This window comes from Bison bison, unplaced genomic scaffold, assembly GCF_000754665.1.
Source record: "Bison bison bison isolate TAMUID 2011002044 unplaced genomic scaffold, Bison_UMD1.0 scf7180017864471, whole genome shotgun sequence".
NCBI classification, from domain to species: Eukaryota; Metazoa; Chordata; class Mammalia; order Artiodactyla; family Bovidae; genus Bison; species Bison bison.
The window spans coordinates 19,702,948-19,723,185 of NW_011495032.1; positions in this window are offsets into that span (position 1 = coordinate 19,702,948).

The following is a 20,238-nucleotide window of genomic DNA, read 5'->3' on the forward strand; positions in this document are numbered from 1 at the left end:
ATGGCACGTGGTAAATGTAGCAGGCATCTGTTTGGGGCAATCCTGCATCCATCTGTGCTACTTTTGCACCAGTCCCCAATCACCTCTCCCCATTGTGTACAGCTTTTTAAAATCTGAATCTTAGGAACAAAGCCAAAATAATACCCTGCCACACTGATCTTCTCAGTTTACCACGAAAACCATTTCACCCTGTGGCAGGTAATTTATAGGTAAACATATAAGACTATATATTGTCTTTATGGAAATGTTTAATCTTTGAGTATTCCCTCTAGTGTTTACTAGAGAAAGAGAACAATAACTCCAGAAGTTTCCTGAGTCAATTAATTATTTTCAATTACAATATTTTTTATTATCTTGTATTCATAGTACTGTGCCAGAAGTGTTCAAGGGAAGCAAGGAGTGTCTATTAATTAATTTGTGATGAAAAGCTGAAACTAGCTGATACTATGAAATGCAACTTTAAAAATTATCTGCAAATTCAGTAGAGATTATTAATTTGGGAAGAGAATAGTTTTAATTGCAATAGAACAAATGACTAATTTTAGTTCTCTTCTGTTCGAGGACGTGCTTATAATCGTTGAGAAATGACCAGGTTAATAATTTCTCTGTTATACGGCCCTCTCTCAGTATACACAGGAATTGGTTCCAGGATGCTCTGCAGATATCAATATCTGTGATGCTCAAGTTTCTTACAATCAGCAAGACTGGTTGAATCCAAGGATGTGGAACCCACAGATAAGGAGGGCTGATGTATCATGAGGGAGCATTCTGGGCTGTGGCTTCAAGGCAAGTTTATATGCTATAACCTCTTAGAGGAATGCATACCTTTGCCCCCTACACCGTAAGAAAACAAGGACTGGACGTCCCTTGTGGTTCAGTGTTTAAAAATTCACCTGCCAATGCAGCATCAGATCAGTTCAGTCACTCAGTCATGTCCAGCTCTTTGCGACCCCATGAAACGCAGCACACCAGGCCTCCCTGTCCATCTACATGGGTTCAATTCCTGGTCCAGGAAGATCTCACATGCTGCAGGGCAACTAAGCCTGTGCACCACAACTACTGAAGCCTGCACCTAGAGCCCATGCTCCACAACAGAAGCCACCACAACCAGAGGCCCGAACACCCCAACTAGGGAGTGGCCCCCCTACTGCAACTAGAGAAAGCCCGCATGCAGCAACAAAGACCCAGCACAGCAATAAATAAATGAATAAATATTTTAAAAAGAATTAGCAACCAAATAGACTTTAAAAAAAGAAAACAAACACTGATATGGTTCTATTATGTAAGAGCACTCCCCAGGGACACACAAGCAGGATATATGCTCTAAGGGCTGAAGACTGTTGGGGATTATTTTTGCTTTTTTAAAAAACGGCTTCTCTTTTCATTATGCGTTTTGGATGACTTCATGTAGCAGATAGCTTTAGTTGCTACCTGTAATCTTCTGCTTCTTCCCTTGGGAGCCATCCTTTCTCTTCCACATAACCCAGTCCTTCAGGGAGGCCAGTCCCAGATCCAGCTCTGTGAGGGGAGGGGAACGGATGGTACTTCTTATTTTAGACTGGCGTGTGACAAGGGTTTATGAAACAATTCTGGCTATGATGAGATGAGGGGAAGTCTGCTGGGGACACTTCCTCACTCTTAAAAAAGGGCACATGAAAATGAGGTGAGATCTTCTGCTGGGCTAGTTTATGTCTGCGTCAGAACTGAGATAAGGGGCTGCTGCTGCTAAGTCGCTTCAGTCATGATGTCCAACTCTGTGTGACCCCATAGATGGCAGCCCACCAGGCTGCCCTGTCTCTGGGATTCTCTAGGTAGGAACACTGGAGTGGGTTGCCATTTCCTTCTCCAATGCATGAAAGTGAAAAGTGAAAGTGAAGTCGCTCAGTCGTGTCTGACTCTTGACGACCCCATGGACTGCAGCCTACCAGGCTCCTCCGTCCATGGAATTTTCCAGGCAAGAGATAAGGGGCAGCCATTTTGTAATTAGGAAGGGAGCTAGCCTTAAGATGAAAATCCCAAGAGCTTGGTGATTTCACTGAGAGGCTGAATTCAGTAGCCCTAGAGGCATCTTTTCTAAGGACTCTTTGTTAAGTAAGATAGTAAAATTTCCCTATTGCTTGACCCATTTTTATCTTAACAGTCATCTCAGTTCAGTTCAGTTCAGTTGCTCAGTTGAGTCCGACTCTTTGTGACCCCATGAATTGCAGCACGCCAGGCCTCCCTGTCCACCACCAACTCCCAGAGCTCACTCAAACTCACGTCCATGGAGTCAGTGATGCCATCCAGCCATCTCATCCTCTGTCGTCCCTTTCTCCTCCTGCCCCTAACCCCTCCCAGCATCACAGTCTTTTCCAATGAGTCAACTCTTTGCATGAGGTGACCAAAGTATTGGAGTTTCAGCTTTAGCATCAGTCCTTCCAAAGAACACCCAGGACTGATCTCCTTTAGAATGGACTGGTTGAATCTCCTTGCAGTCCGGGGGACTCTCAAGAGTCTTCTCCAACACCACAGTTCAAAAGCACCAATACTTCAGCACTCAGCTTTCTTCACAGTCCAACTCTCATATCCATACATGACTACTGGAAAAACCATAGTCTTGACTAGACGAACCTTTGTTGGCAAAGTAATGTCTCTGCTTTTCAATATGCTATCTAGGTGGGTCATAACTTTCCTTCCAAGGAGCAAGCATCTTTTAATTTCATGGCTGTAATCACCATCTGCAGTGATTTTGGAGCCTCCAAAAATAAAGTCTGACACTGTTTCCACTGTTTCCCCATCTATTTGCCATGAAGTGATGGGACCAGATGCCATGATCTTCGTTTTCTGAATGTTGAGCTTTAAGCCAACTTTTTCACTCTCCTCTTTCACTTTCATTAAGAGGTTCTTTAGCTCTTCTTCGCTTTCTGCCATAAGGGCGGTGTCATCTGCATATCTGAGGTTATTGATATTTCTCCCGGCAATCTTGATTCCAGCTTGTGCTTCATCCATCCCAGCATTTCTCATGATGTACTCTGCATATAAGTTAAATAAGCAGGGTGACAATATACAGCCTTTCCTATTTGGAACCAGAATGGAGTATTGATTGAAAAACTGAATATGGAAACATGAGTGTACCTGGAGACATGAAATAGGAGGAGGAGACAAATGTAGAGAGAAATGAAGAACCAAAGCACAGGAAATTCAGTCTGAAATTAGATTTTCCTCATTTTAATATTCTTTTCCAAATCACTGTCCAATGTCAATATATCTTCAATGCCTCTTCCTTGAATATTGTTTTCTAATTGTTTTTCTTCAGAGTATCACTGAGGAAAGGCATAGTAGGTGGTGTTCACAGGGGCAGGTATACAAGAACCTTGCTTTTCTTATATGAGTTTTGATGTGGTAGGCATGGAATAAGATAGATGGAGATTGACATGTCATTTTGATTACTGATAAAGCAGATATTGGAGAATGTGGTTTATGTCTGTGAGTTATACGGAACTCCAGAATTAGATACACCCCACCCAGGTATGGACCCCCACTCCATAGGGGCTACTCCTGTAACAATGTGGCTTGGACACACAGATGCTTCCTGTGGCCACTGGCCTCCAAGAGAAGGGGAGGAGGAACAGTGGTGTTCTGATTGCCCAGTTCTGGCTCCCCAGTTAATGGGCAGATCACTTCTTTTCCTAGGGCAGAGTGTAGGGATGGAGAGAATTGCACTAACTGATATCCCTTCACTGGAAGAAAACACCAAGATGGGGAATAAATGTTCCTGCTAAAGATAACCATTTTATAGTTAAAGCAAAGTCAGTTACCCCCACAATGGTATAATTATTTTTACAGGGAAGGGTAGCCAGCATGTAGAGTAATTTTTATATTTACAGTAGATTACTTGAGGTTTACTGGCACCATAACCAAGCAGGTTCAAGTTCAGCAGAACAGAGAAAGACACCAGAATTTAAAGAAACAGTATCTATTCACTTGCACTCTAGAGAAACATTCTAAATATGTAATTTGGCAGTTATTTCTACTATTTTTAAGCTAAAATAAATCTTACTGGGAGAATAATTATCACATGCATGTGGTCCATAATGCATGTTTATAATGTGTGTATGGTGAAAGTGTTCGCCCTACTCTGGCAATTACTTTTGAAGATGATTTTTTCTAATTATATATCATCAAATGTGTATTTCATTTCACTTGCTCTTTCCTCCTGATGTTATGAAAATAAAGTCCTCAGTTTATAAATGAACTTTGGGAGCAAAATTTGCTTACAAGGCCTTTTGAATTCAGACTGCATGATAAATTTCTAGTTTCTTAAGGAGGCTCACTAGCTTTTAATTACCATTCAAATGTAATACACAAAATAGTATAAAATCGAATGTATTCAATCACATAGTTTCTATGCTACATTGTGCTCCTAATTCTAACCTGGACTATCAGAAATATATCTAATTCCCTGCCATTTAGCCCTAGTCCCAAATCCCAGGAGAGAGCATTCCTCTTCACCCTCAACCTCTAGGCTGAAACTGTCATGGAAGTGGAAACAAAAACGTGTCTATGGTGGTAGATGGGGTAGTGATGGAACTGGGGAGGACAAGAGCATTCACCATGGGAATTCACCTGCTGACTGGGGACTGGGCAACCGGACCACAGTGGCACTGATGGCAACTTAGTCACAGGAGGGCACAGCTCTGGGGTCTCATATTGGTCTGGAGCATAGGGTCAGAGGTGGGAACAACTATTGGGCACAAAAGTATCTTAAACTTACAGAGACAACTGAAAAATATGGCAATCTGTTTACACACATATAAGTGGTACCATATAACTTGAAAATGACATACATTTCATTTTTTTCTATCTTATTTCAAAGAAGTATGAATATTCTTTTACAGTATGATTCAAAACCAACTCAGCATCATGATACATAACAAATATTTTGGCTAGGAAAACCAGAGTAGAGATATTTACAGTCTCCTACTCTGGAAATTCGGAGAAGGCGATGGCAACCCACTCCAGTACTCTTACCTGGAAAATCCCATGGACGGAGGAGCCTGGTGGGCTGCAGTCCATGGGGTCGCTAGAGTTGGACACGACTGAGCGACTTCACTTTCACTTTTCACTTTCATGCATTGGAGAAGGAAATGGCAACCCACTCCAGTGTTCTTGCCTGGAGAATCCCAGGGACGGGGGAGCCTGGTGGGCTGCCGTCTATGGGGTCACACAGAGTCGGACACGACTGAAGTGACTTAGCAGCAGCAGCAGTAACTCCAGAAATTGAGATAGCAACTGTCAAGTAATTAAGCCAAAACATTATCTTTTCTCTCTCACTCTACTGACCAGATACTTTAGGGCAATCCTTAGAGGGGAGTCAGACCATCTTATGGGATAAAGCAGACGTTGGACTGAGTCAGGTTCACAGAGTTATATGAAGAAGGAAGTAGTAAATTTATCTGAAGCTGGGGGTCAGAGCTGGAGAGAAGAGGGCACTTAAGATAGGTGCAATTATCCTTCAATTAAAAAAAAATAAAAATTTTAAAAAGATAGGCTTCAGTGATTGTGATACTTGAAAGGAGACTATCTCCTATGTTCACCCATCACGTACATAGCAAAGGAATGAAGGTTAAATAACCTGTGGTACCAGGCAACTGCAATTATGTGGGGCTTTGCTGGACTTCCCTGGTGGCTCAGACAGTAAAGCGTCTGTCTACAATGCGGGAGACCCTGGTTCGATTCCTGGGTTGGGAAGATCCCTTGGAGAAGGAAATGGCAATCCACTCCAGTACTATTGCCTGGAAAATCCCATGGATAGAGGAGCCTGGTAGGCTACAGTCCATGGGGTCGCAAAGAGTCAGACATGACTGAGCAAATTCACTTTCGACTTCACTTGCTGGTATAAGGGATGTAACAAGAAGTAAGTCTGAAGGCTCCAGACTATCCAGGATGTAGATGCTACTGCCTTGTATTTGAGCCCATCCTCACAATCTTTGACTTCCCTCGTGCACAGTTGGTAAAGAATCCACCTGCAATGCGGGAGACCCCAGCTCAATTCCTGGGTCAGGAAAATGCGCTGGAGAAGAGACAGGCTACCCATTCAAGTATTCTTGGTTTTCCCTTGTGGCTCAGCTGGTAAAGAATCCGCCTGCATGTGAGAGACCTGGGTTCAATCCCTGGTTGGGAAGATACCCTGGAGGAGGGAAAGGCTACCCACTCCAGTATTCTGGCCTGCGAATTCCATGGACTATATAGTCCATGGGGTTGCAAAGAACTGGACACGACTGAGCGACTTTCACTATCACTCACAGAATCTTCTGGAAACCTTTTCCAAAAAATGAGTTATTATTACTCCTATTGCTATTAAAAAAAAAAACCTTTATAAACCTTATTCATAATTCAAACAGAAGGTTATATATATATGGTAAAAAGCCAAAGTTGCTCTCTCTACCTCCATACCTACTCACTTAGTCTTTTTCATCTTGGAATTTTTTCAGTCACAGACTATATTACAAGAATATCTCAGCAATACATATAGGTGTCAACTGTTTCTTTAAAATTTATTTGAGTTTTGTAAAATCAGAAACAGATCTGTCACATCCTCAGGAACCTGGTATTTTTTTCCCCTAGTGTGCACATATTTATAAATAAACATACATATAACACACCCAAGTCACTTATCAGTAATGGAATCTTGCATTTAAAATTTTTTTATGTAACTTTTTCAAACCTATATACAAGCAGAGAAAATAATATAGTGAACTTTTATATTTTCTATACTCTAATCATCCTGCTACAACAATTTGTAATATTTTCCTTTCTTAATTTACACTCCACTTTCCCTTTTCTGCTGGTGTTTTAAACAAATCTTGACTATATATTATTTCACTAAAAAATACTTCTATTCATACCTTTCACAGGTAAATATTTTGATATATTCACAATACCATTATCACACAAAGGAAAGTTAACACTTAGAATCACATAGCATTTATTCCACATGCAGTTTTTCTCCATTATCTCAAAAATGTCCTTTACCTTGATTTGTTTGGATTGGAATCCAAGTAAGATCTACATGTTGCATTGACTTGAGACCAAACTAGTATCATTTCTTAAATTTCAGTTTTCACTTGCATCTATTTCCGGGTTTCCTTACAATTTCCATGGCATTTCTGTCTAATCATGTACCAATATAACACTATTTCAATTATGCAGATTCATAATATATATATTTTAATATTTGGTAGTACTTTATCCCTCCTTGATTCTTTTCTTACAGCTTTTTGATTCTACTTGGTGTTTGTACTTTCAGTTATATTTTGTAATCAACTCATCTAGGAGAAGTGGGTCAGCCATGGCCTGTTGCAGGGTTAGGGGCACTGAGTGCAGCATGGGACCTTTTGAAGTAGGTCCATTATCTTCATCACCTCCACCATAGTTTGGCCTCAGGTCAAATAACAGGGAGGGAACACAGCTCCACCCATCAACAGAAAATTGGATTAAAGATTTACTGAACTAGGCGTAGCCCATCAGAACAAGATCCAGTTTCCCCCTCATTCAGTCTCTCCCATCAGGAAGCTTCCATAAGCCTCTAATCCTTCTCCATCAGAGGGCAGACAGAATGAAAACCACAATCACAGAAAACTAACCAATCTGATCACATGAACCACAGTCTTGTTTAACTCAATGAAACTATAGAGCCATGCCCTGTAGGGCCACCCAAAACAGATGGGTCTTGGTGGAGAGTTCTGACAAAATGTGGTCCACTGGAGAAGGGAATGGCAAACCTCTTCAGTATTCTTGCCTTGAGAACGCCATGAACAGTATGAAAAGGCAAAAAGATAGGACACTGAAAGATGAACTTCCCAAGTCTATAGGTGCCCATATGCTACTGGAGATCAGTGGAGAAATAATTCCAGAAAGAATGAAGAGATGGTGCCAAAGCAAAAACAATACCCAGTTGTGGATGTGACTGGTGATGGAAGTAAACTCTGATGCCATAAAGAGCAATATTGCATAGGAACCTGGAATGTAAAGTCCATGAATCAAGGCAAATTGGAAGTGGTCAAAGAGAAGATGGCAAGAGTGAACGTTGATATTGTAGGAACCAGTGAACTAAAATGGACTGAAATAGGTGAATTTAACTCAGATAACCATTGTATCTGCTACAGTGGGCAAGAATCCCTTGCCCACAGAGAAATGGAGTAGCCATCAAAGTCAACAAGAGAGTCCAAATGTAGTACTTGTATGCAATCTCAAAAATGACAGAATGATCTCTGTTCATTCCCAAAGCAAACCATTCAATATCATGGTAATCCAAGTCGATGCCCCAACCAGTAATGCTGAAGAAGCTGAAGTTGAATGATTCTATGAAGACCTACAAGACCTTCTAGAACTAACACACAAAGAGATGTCTTTTTCATTATACGGGACTGGAATGCAAAAGTAGGAAGTCAAGAAATACCTGGAGTAACAGGCAAATTTATCCTTGGATTATAGAATGAATGAAGCAGGCAAGGCTAAAAGAGTTTTGCCAAAAGAAAGCAATGGTCATAGCAAACACCCTCTTCCAACACAAGAGAAGACTCTATACATGGACATCACCAGATGGTCAACACCAAAATCAGATTGTTTACATTCTTTGCAGCCAAAGATGGAGAAGCTCTATACAGTCAGCAAAAACAAGACTGGGAGCTGACTGTGGCTCAGATCATGAACTCATTATTGCCAAATTCAGACTTAAATTGAAGAAAGTAGGGAAAACCACTAGACCATTCAGTTATGACCTAAATCAAATCCCTTATGATTATACAGTGGAAGAGACAAAAAGATTCAAGGATTGGATCTGATAGAGTGCCTAAAGAACTATGAACGGAGGTTCATGACATTGTACAGGAGGGAGTGATCAAGACCATCCCCAAGAGAAAGAAATGCAAAAAGGCAAAATGGTTGTCTGAGGAGGCCTTACAAATAGCTGAGAAAAGAAGAGACGCTAAAGGCAAAGGAGAAAAGGAAAGATATACACATCTGACTGCAGAGTTCCAAAGAATAGCAAGGAGAGATAAGAAAGCCTTCCCCAGTGATCAGTGCAAAGAAATAGAGGAAAACAATAGAATGAGAAAGACTAGAGATCTCTTCAAGAAAATTAGAGATACCAAGGGAACATTTCATGCAAAGATGGGCTCGATAAAGGACAGAAATGGTATGGACTTAACAGAAGCAGAAGATATTAAGGTGGCAAGAATACACAGAAGAATTATACAAAAAAGATCTTCATGACCCAGATAATCACGATGGTGTGATCACTGCCTAGAGCCAGACATCCTGGAATGTGAAGTCAAGTGGGCCTTAGAAAGCATCACTACAAACAAAGCTAGTGGAGGTGATGAAATTCCAGTTGAGCTATTTCAAATCCTGAAAGATGAGGCTGTGAAAGTGCTGCACTCAATATGTCAGCAAATTTGGAAAACTCAGCAGTGGCCACAGGACTGGAAAAGATCAGTTTTCATTCCAATCCCAAAGAAAGGCAATGCCAAAGAATGCTGAAACTACTGCACATTGCACTCATTTCACATGCTAGTAAAGAAATGTTGAAGCCAGGCTTCAACAATATGTGAACCATGAACTTCCAGATGTTCAAGCTGGATTTAGAAAAGGCAGAGGAACCAGAGATCAAATTGCCAACATCCACTGGATCATCAAAAAAGCAAGAGAGTTCAGAAAAACATCTACTTCTGCTTTATTGACTATGCCAAAGCCTTTGACTGTGTGGATCACAATAAACTGTGGAAAATTCTGAAAGAGATGGGAATACCAGACCACCTGACCTGCCTCTTGAGAAATCTGTATGCAGGTCAAGAAGCAACAGTTAGAACTGGACATGGAACAACAGACTGGTTCCAAATAGGAAAAGCAGTACGTCAAGGCTGTATATTGTCACCCTGCTTATTTAACTTATATGTAGAGTACATCATGAGAAAGCTGGACTTGATGAAGCACAAGCTGGAATCAAGATTGCCGGGAGAAATATCAATAACCTCAGATATGCAGATGACACCACCCTTATGGCAGAAAATGAAGCAGAACTAAAGAACCTCTTGATGAAAGTGAAAGAGGAGAGTGAAAAAGTTGGCTTAAAGCTCAACATTCAGAAAATGAGTATCATGGCATCCGGTCCCATCACTTCATGGCAAATAGATGGGGAAATGATGGAAACAGTGACATACTTTATTTTTTGGTGTTCCAAAATCACTGCAGATGGTGACTGCAGCCATGAAATTAAAAGAAGCTTACTCCTTGAAAGGAAAGTTATGACCAACCTAGACAGCATATGAAAAGCAGAGACATTACTTTGCCAACAAAGGTCCATCTAGTCAAAGTTATGGTTTTCCCAGTGGTCATGTATGGATGTGAGAGTTAGAATATAAAGAAAGCTGAGCACTGAAGTATTGATGCTTTTGAACTGTGGTGTTGGAGAAGACTCTTGAAAGTCCCCTGGATTGCAAGGAAATCCAACCAGTCCATCCTAAAGGAAATCAGTCCTGACTATTCATTGGAAGGACTGATGTTGAAGCTGAAACTCCAATACTTTGGCCACCTGATAGGAAGAACTGACTCATTTGAAAAGACCCTGATGCTGGGAAAGATTGAAGGCGGGAGGAGAAGGGGATGACAGAAGATGAGATGGTTGGATGGCATCACTGACTCAATGAACATGAGTTTGGGTAAGCTCTGAAAGTTGGTGATGGACAGGGAAGTCTGGCATGCTGCAGTCCATGGGGTCGCAAAGAGTCGGACATGACTGAGTGACTGAACTGAGCTGAAGATTCATGTAGATTCAGAAAAAAACTGATGATAATGACTTAGGGAGAATTCACATCTTTACAACATGTCTTCCTGTCCAAGAATGTATCTTTTTATTTTTTTTATCTATATTTTTGTTATCAGGAGTATCTCACAGTTTTTCTTATATAGAGTTTACCCATTTTTAAAACTAATTTTGTTTCAGTATTATACTTCTGTTCTTCTAAATACAGTCTACTCCAATTCTACATATACAGGGCAGAAAATAAACACAGATGTAAAAACAGTCTTTTGGACTCTGTGGGAGAAGATGAGGGTGGGATGATTTGACAGAATAGCACTGAAACATATATATTACCATATGTTAAACAGATGACCAATGCAAGTTCGATGCCTGAAGCAGGACACCCAAAGCCAGTGCTTTGGGACAACCCAGAGAGGTAGGGTGGGGAGAGAGATGGGAGGGGATTTCAGAATGGGGGCACACATGTATATCCATGGCTGATTCATGTTGATGTATGGCAAAAACCATCACAATATTTTAAAGTAATTATCCTCTAATTAAAATAAATAATTACAAAAATAAATAGTCTATTCTTCCATTATTTCTTTTATCTGCTTATTGTTTATATGAAGCTATTGACTTTATATTAATTTTATATCCTATGTCTTTACTAAATTATCTTACTATAATTTCTATTAATTTTTCCATATAGTTTTTGTTTTCTAGTTAATCATGTTATCTGCAAAGAGAGTTTTTCATCTTCCTTTCAATTATTATGTAATTAAATGCTTTCTCTTGTCTAATTGTATTGGCTAAGACTTCTGCTTCCAATGTTAAATAGTAAATGGACATAGTGGTCAACTTTGACTTTTCCTACTTTTAGTAATGTTTTTCCATTAAAGAAGGAGCTGGCTTATGGGCTAAACTATCCTTCAATTCCTTTTAATTGAGTATTTTCAACTTGAATGGATGTTGAATTTTATCAAATGCTTTTCTGAAGGCAATGATCTGACTTTTCTCATTAGTTTTATTATGTTGATGAATCATATTAATTGATGTCCTACTATGGAAATACTCTTTTATTCTTGGAAAACACTTTATAAATATATATTATTTTAAAATACACTGTTGGTTCTCTTTGCTAATATTTAAGATTTTTTTGGATCACATAGTGGGGTTGGTTTTCTTTCTTTTTCTGTGCTCTGGACTGGATAAAATAGCATTGAGATGATATCATCTTCTGTCATTTATTTATTATGAAAGTTGCTCAGTCATGTCCGACTCTTGGTGACCCCATGGACTATACAGTCCAGGGAATTCTCTAGGCCAGAATACTGGGGTGGTAGCCCTTCCCTTCTCCAGGGGATCTTTCCAATCCAGGGATTGAACTCAGGTCTCCCTCATTGCAGGTGGATTCTTTACCAGGTGAGCTACAAGGGAAGCCCCTCATCTTCTATGGTTTGACAGAATTCCCCTGGGAATTTATCCTTTTTTGTTTCTAATGAAAATTCCTTACCTCTATCCTAGTTCTACAGAGTGTGGGGTCCAGGAAAAAAAAACTGAAAGCACTGCTCTCCTACCCTTACTCCCAGAGATACTCACCCATAGAATTCACATTCTGGAACCACCAAAGAGGACACTATATTTTTTAAAGAAACAGGTATAATATTAATACCAAACAATAAAAAATCACATACAAAGAAATTTATAGAACAATCTCATTTATTCTGTGAACATACTAAAAACCACCAAATTTTATATACTATAAATCATCAATTTTATCTCAATAAAGCTGTTTTTAAAAGAAAGATCACTATAGCATGATTTCTTGATATCTCAGAGGGCTGAATGAATGAATGGTGTCAGTTACTAATATTGGGAGTGAAGACAGACAAATAGGTTTGGAAGAAAAGTTACTGAATTCAGCTTCAGTCAGGCCATAAAAACTATCTGAAGCTACAGAAGGGGATAAAATTACATAAGATGGAGACAAGCACATACAGTTGCAGAATCAAGGGCATATTCACTCTCCAGTATATTTCTTAAAACTCTATATGGAAATAAATTGAGCTTCCAAGTTATTAAAAACAAGCAGGAATTTCCTTGAAATTTTATTGTCTAAAAGATACATGATTATCATCACCGATATTCAATGGAATGTTCATTTGAACTCAGTATCATGGTCATTATCAGATGCTAAAACAATAACAAAGTTTAACTTTCAAAAACCTTTGTCTGAAAATTAATGTTAAAAAAGAGTCACCTCTGACAATAATGAGAGGAAATGACATCGCCTCTATGACTGACTTTCCTCTGAAGATTTATAAAAGTATCACTTATTTGTAGGAGAATGGCTGTGATAATATAGGCTATACATTAGTTAAGGTGATGAGTGTAAAATTAAGTCAGGTTAGAATCCCAGCCTCACAATGAATGAGGCAAACAATGGAGGATAACTTTTCTCATGGAGCTATAGCATTTGTCATTTTTTTTGGGTTAAGGCTTCAAATTGACTTCTCACAAGGAGGCTACGAGCAGATTCTCTAGCAAATTGGCATCCTGGGAACAGTCAGGTACTTTGAAAATTTCTAATTAGGAGAAGTTAAAGGTTATATAAGCCCAACTGCCAAATTGATTGCCTAACCTTAAAAGCTAAACAGAATACGCCTATCCCTTCCTACTTTCTCCTTATCTAAGGACTTGGTCTAGATACAAATTTTAAAATACAAACGCAAAGTTCTGTGATAAATCAGATCTGAGAACTATTAGAAGGGAGCCTGTTTAACAAGTTTAACAGACTCTGGTGACTATTCAGTCTTTATATCTGAGCACTCATAGTCCTAAGTAGTCCCACAACTGGCTTCAGTTTTGACTAATCAAGAGACAGGACAAGCTATATTGTTCTGTTCAGCAAGCTATATTCTTTCCATGCAACTTTTGTCCCTTAGGCATATTCTTGAAAGCAGAACAAATTCAGTCTGAAGTTACAGATACCATTGCCTATAGAAAAATCTAATCAAAGACCACTACCACACAGACACTGCTCAATTTTATAAATGATGCTATTCTTGGGGAAAAAAAGTCTGAATATCATCTATTTAATACAAATTGTTCTAGCAATTGTGGTTTAGAAAATATTCCTAGCCCAATTTTCATATGTCTTTACTAGCCTATAGATTAAAATGTGGTCACACTATAGCTATGCATAAATTATAATGGATCCAAATTCCATCCTCTTTAAACAGGAGCTGTTCCCTCCATCCCCCACCAAATGATTCTCATTATTTCTGAGAGTCCCCAAACAAGTGCCTTCTCCATATACAAAAATCCATCTTTAAGTTTTCATCACTGCATTCATTCAATTACTATATATTGGGCTCCTACTGTATGTGAGGGGACAGTAGCAGAATTGTATAGGCATCTCTGTCCTGCTCTTGGGGCATTCACAGTATTATTCCTGGTCTGCTCCAGTTCTCCTTTGTCAACCATCATTGCTGGCAAGCAGCTGGAAGAAAAGTTTATCACTGCCTCTGCTGAGGAAGTTCACTTTGAAACACTTGGCCAAGAATGCGCCAAGAATGCTGTCTCCCAGTATTTCCAATGCCTCCAATCTTATGTGCCAGAATGATGCTGGATACCATGAGGAGGTGGACAAAGTGGCCCTTCTAAATTTGGTGTCACTCTTTGACATCTGGGTCCCAAAGCAGGGTGCTTCTTCATGAAGAAAACTGTCTGTAGCTCTAGAGGCTCAAAACCAGTCCAAGGCACTCACTGTCATAGTTTCATCTATAATATCCTATCATCCCTCTTTCCTGCCCCAACCTCAGTCACCAAACTAAAGTACCCAGACACGTCAACAAGAGCAAACACTTATTGGGTGTTGATGATTGCGTTTGTATTAGGAATCTCTGGACCCAGCTGCAATGGTCTATTGCATATGCAGCATACTTCAAAATCTTGGCTAGCAATCTAGCATATAAACTGCAACCACTTGAGGATTTTGCCCAGAGCCATGACAAAAAAAGCACACTTAGAAGGCAATGGCACCCCACTCCAGTACTCCTGCCTGGAAAATCCCATGGACGGAGGAGCCTGGTAGGCTGCAGTCCATGGGGTTACTGAGGGTCGGACACGACTGAGTGACTTCACTTTCACTTTTCACTTTCATGCATTGGAGAAGGAAATGGCAACCCACTCCAGTGTTCTTGCCTGGAGAATCCCAGGGACGGGGGAGCCTGCTGGGCTGTCGTCTATGGGGTCACACAGAGTCAGACATGACTGAAGTGACTTAGCAGCAGCAGCAGCAGTGAACTTTATCCATTCTTTTTTTCCCCTTTACTTTTGGTCATGCCATGCAGCATGCAGGAGGAGGGATCTTAGTCCAACCATGGATCAAATCCATGTCCCCTGCATTGGAAGCAGGAAGTCTTAACTACTAGATTGCTAGGGAAGTCCCAACTTTGTTCATTCTTCAGCCTGCCCAAATTGAAGCTGATAGGACCAGAGTTTGGTGTCAATTGCTTTAATTATTTGGAGGTAAATATGAATGGTAGGGTCCTTTAAGTCATCAGAGCTCGGTATGTTGGGTTGAAAGTGGCAACTAACTTTTATGGGAACTGAAAAGAACTTGACATGATTACCTTTGGAAAATCCAAAGCAAAATGGAAAATGTGATCAGGAAAAGGATTCAATCCTAAATTACTGAGAAATCATATTGTCAGGGAGAATATGTGACAATTTCTAAGGGGAAAAACCAGAACAAACAAAAGCCAGATACCAGACCAATAAGAAACTGTAACTGAGAGGTTTGCTGAGAAGATTAAGTACAAACTAAAATGAATCCAACCATCACCAAATCTTGCCTATCACATGAATATCCACTGTCACCATGCATATGTTAAACACTGTCTAATTCAAAAGTTTCTCAACTGTTGTCAAAATAATCCAACACAGGGCTATGATGTCTATAAAACATGACATCAGAAACTATTTATTAATGGAGTGCAGACCAGGTAGCTCAAATTTTGAAACAGCTGGAATTCTGTTCAATGTTGTTCCTTCCATCATTCAAATTATCTCAAAAGGAAATATTTTTGTAAATAAAACCTTTCTAAGACCCAAGAGTAGGTAAATTCTCAACCTAAGATTTGAAAATGTAGCAATTAACTATTGCTTTTCCTTTTAAAATGTTTATTTAAAAGGTATAATACATGTTTGCTATAAATAATTTTTTAGATACAGGAGTAAATACACAATATTATAAAGACATCTTCCACCCCTACTCTAATCCCCAATTCCCAGAAATAGCCACTGTTAAACTTGCAGAATACCCTTCTTGTCTTTCTCCTATGCATACACATCTTCTTTTCAGAATATGGAGTCATACTGTGCAAACTGTTCTAAAATTTGGCTTTCATCACTAAATAATTTAAACTGGATATCTTTGCATGTCAGTAAATAAAGGGCTATATCCTTTTTAAAAAGTCCTATGTCATATTCTGCTGTATTGATGCAACATTATTTATTTATCCAATTATTTATTATTTATTTATTCCCTACTGATGGACATTTGGATTATTTCCAATATTTGATTATTACAAATAGTGCTTCAATTAATATTCTTATACATTCATATCTATGCACTTATGCAAGTAATCTGGGAAATAAACCACTGGAAATGGAATTGCTTGGTCAGATGGTATATGTATTTAGAATTTTGATGATAATCCTAAAATTACCTCTAAAATGTTTGCACCAATTTACACTCCCAGCAATAATGTCTAAGAGTACCTGTTTCTCAACCTGCTCCCCGCACTGTGTACTTAGGCCCTGACTAGTGAAATGAGGCAATGTGTCTCTTCAAAAAGACATGGTCATGAGAGCCTTATCTCATGCTTTTATTTTCTCTTTACTTTTCATAACTGAGTTTTAGTCCTAAGAAAGGAAAAAAAGGAATATGCTTCTTTAGTTTTCAGGCTATTCCTCAGAGATATAGGCATTCTCCAAGTTATGAACACCTATCTTATAAGCATTTACACCTTACAGATAAACTGCTCATCTAGATTAAAATATAACCTCCCTGAGGCAGAAACATGCTCCCTTATTGATTCCAGAGATGGAAAAAATACTTTTCCTATGTCTCCTATGACTATCATTCATGCACTCATGCTTGAACAAGTTATGTATTAGTTCCTGCTTATATTCATTCATTCACCCAACATTTACTCTAAGTCTGAATTCTGGGTACCATGCTAATCATTGTGGCTATATGGATGAAATACAGTCTCTGCCTTCTAAGAAGCTCACAGTGTAGTCTATAGGAAAAGACAGAAAAGAAAACCAACAGTTACAACACAGTGGGAAAGTTTGTTAGTGCTGCTAACAAGCAGAGTGTTGCTTGTGTGTTAGTACAGGGTACCCCAGGTGATGGAGTGGGGTGACTGTACATCCCAGGGTAAGAGCTGCAGAGAAGACCAGGGATATGGTTCTGGGAGGACCTGCAAAACTATCACATCTCACTCAGGGAGGAAGTGAGGAAAAGGCCAGGGACTTGGTACTCTGCAGGATAATCTTTGGTAGGAAATTCATATCACCAGAAAATTACATTTTGTAAATATAGTTTTATCTTTTTTTTAGTTTTTTAGTGAAAATTCTTGAGCCAAAAAAATCCCCTCAGCCTTGCCTTTGGTGAATCAAAGAGGAATATAAAAGATAAAGGGATTATTATCCTATCTATTAAAACTGGCAAGAGGCTCAGTGCCTCTGTCCCTTTGGGTATACAGCATTCACCTTGTCGACCTTACATGAATGCTATGGGTGAGTATAGGAAGGCGAGAAGGTGAGAGAGTCAGCTCCGGGATTAACAGTAATCCCATTTCATGGTATTTATCCTAAGAATGAAATTTATCCTAGGTCAGAGCAGTGGGCAAATATGTCAATTGGTAACTTAACACAAACCAACTCGGAGACAACCTACATGTCTGCCCATGGGAGATATATTAAATAATACCTGGTGGTAAGTCCATGAAATGGAATAATATACAGTCATTATTGTACCTGTCTATATTGTATCTTCTTATATTAAAATTTTATTTTCAAAAACTATATGATAGGAGGGAAATTTTATAATAAAATATTAAGTCTAAGAAGGAATACACAAAATATGGAAATATTTTGGCAGCCCAGTGGTTGGGATCCCATGCTTTCACTGCCATGGGCCATATACATATATACATACATACATACATATATACATACATACATATATATATATATACATACATACATATATATACATACACACACACACACACACACATACACACAGAGTATGAACACATCTTCATATTAACTACGAATTTTATGTATTTGTGTATATTTTTTTCTCTGCATATGCATACACACACACACACCCCCATACGGTTGCATTTTCATACATATACACACAGATATCTATCTCTTTTGTCAGTTGCTAAGTCACTTCAGTCGTTTCCGACTCTGTGCGACCCCATAGACGGCAGCCCACCAGGCTCCCCCGTCCCTGGGATTCTCCAGGCAAGAACACTGGAGTGGGTTGCCATTGCCTTCTCCAATGCATGAAAGTGAAAAGTCAAAGTGAAGTCACTCAGTCATGTCCGACCCTCAGCGACCCCATGGATTGCAGCCTAACAGGCTCCTCCGTCCATGGGATTTTCCAAGCAAGAGTTACTGGAGTGGGGTGCCATTGCCTTCTCTGTTTTGTCAGTTAGGATAAGCTAATTTATGCTTCAGCAACAACCTGAAAATCTCCATTGCTCACATCAGTTAATAAAACAAAGTTTAATTCTTCCTCATGCTGCCTGTCCATTCCAAGTCACCAAGATTGCTATATTCTTCACAGACACTCTGGAACCCAAGAAGATGATAGAGGCTCCATCCTGAGGCAAGCTTCCATGATCGCACCGGCATGAATAAATACTTAAACCTTCTGCCCAGAAGTGACACGCATGATTTCTGCTCATATTTCACTGGCTGAAGGAATATGGCTTTATGAGACATCAGTAAGACAGGGGAAGTCACCGAGTGTTTGTGAACCATATTGTAGCCTACCACGTCTATGCATCGAAATAGTAAGGGAGGGCAAAGGGCTGGGAAGGAAATTCATCAAACAAAGTGGTTCTCACAGGGTGGTGAGACTATAAAGAACTTGATTTTTTCAATGTGATTTTCAATATTCTCTAATTTTATAAACAAACATATATTACATCTATTTTTTATTTTATTTATGTAAGCAATACATGAATGTATTCTGTAAATAACTGAAACAGTCTAGAAGCGTATCAACTATAGATCACCTCCCTCTAACCCCTAACCCTCCCAGCCCACTGTCAGAAGTAATCACTATTTACAGTTTGCCTATTCTCCAAGATTGTCCTCACATATACATTGTCCTCACATATACATTCACAAACATAAACATTAATTGCTTTTATGAATTAAAAAAATTAGCATATAAATTAAATATGCTTACTATTTAGATATATTATTTTCCTATAGAAAATACATAATTCATCCATATCAGTTCAGTGTCCTTAACCTCTCCCTCCCAACTTGTGAACTTATCTGCAGGCCATTCATGCTGTCTACTTCCTTCTGTACTTCCTTCTAGTTTTTTCAGCTTTCTGCCTCTGTCCTTCACTGCTTACCTGTCCTCCACAGCTGACTTTTCACGGTGGAGCTTCTGTACACTCCACATTTTTACTTACCTGGCTCCCTCACCCTGACTGAGGGCAATGATAACAGCTCCCCTATTTTCTTGTTGGCCTACAGTTTCCAGCCAGCACTGCCTGCTCAGAGCCCTGGTTTCAATGTCACCAACCCAGCAGCTCACCTACCTGAGAGAAGTATATAGGGAGGTTTTTGAACTTAACTGATAAGACTGCCAACTATTTGAAAAATGTTCAAGGAAACGGAATATTGACTCTCATCATGGGGTGTTGGAATTTAGTGGTTTGAATATACAAGCAACTCCTACAGCTCAACTCCAGAAAAATAAATGACCCAATCAAAAAATGGGCCAAAGAACTAAATAGACATTTCTCCAAAGAAGACATACAGATGGCTAACAAACACATGAAAAGATGCTCAACATCACTCATTATCAGAGAAATGCAAATCAAAACCACTATGAGGTACCATTTCACACCAGTCAGAATGGCTGCGATCCAAAAGTCTACAAATAATAAATGCTGGAGAGGGTGTGGAGAAAAAGGGAACCCTCTTACATTGTTGGTGGGAATGCAAACTAGTACAGCCACTATGGAGAACAGTGTGGAGATCCCTTAAAAAACTGGAAATAGAACTGCCTTATGATCCAGCAATCCCACTGCTGGGCATACACACTGAGGAAACCAGAAGGGAAAGAGACACGTGTACCCCAATGTTCATCGCAGCACTGTTTATAATAGCCAGGACAT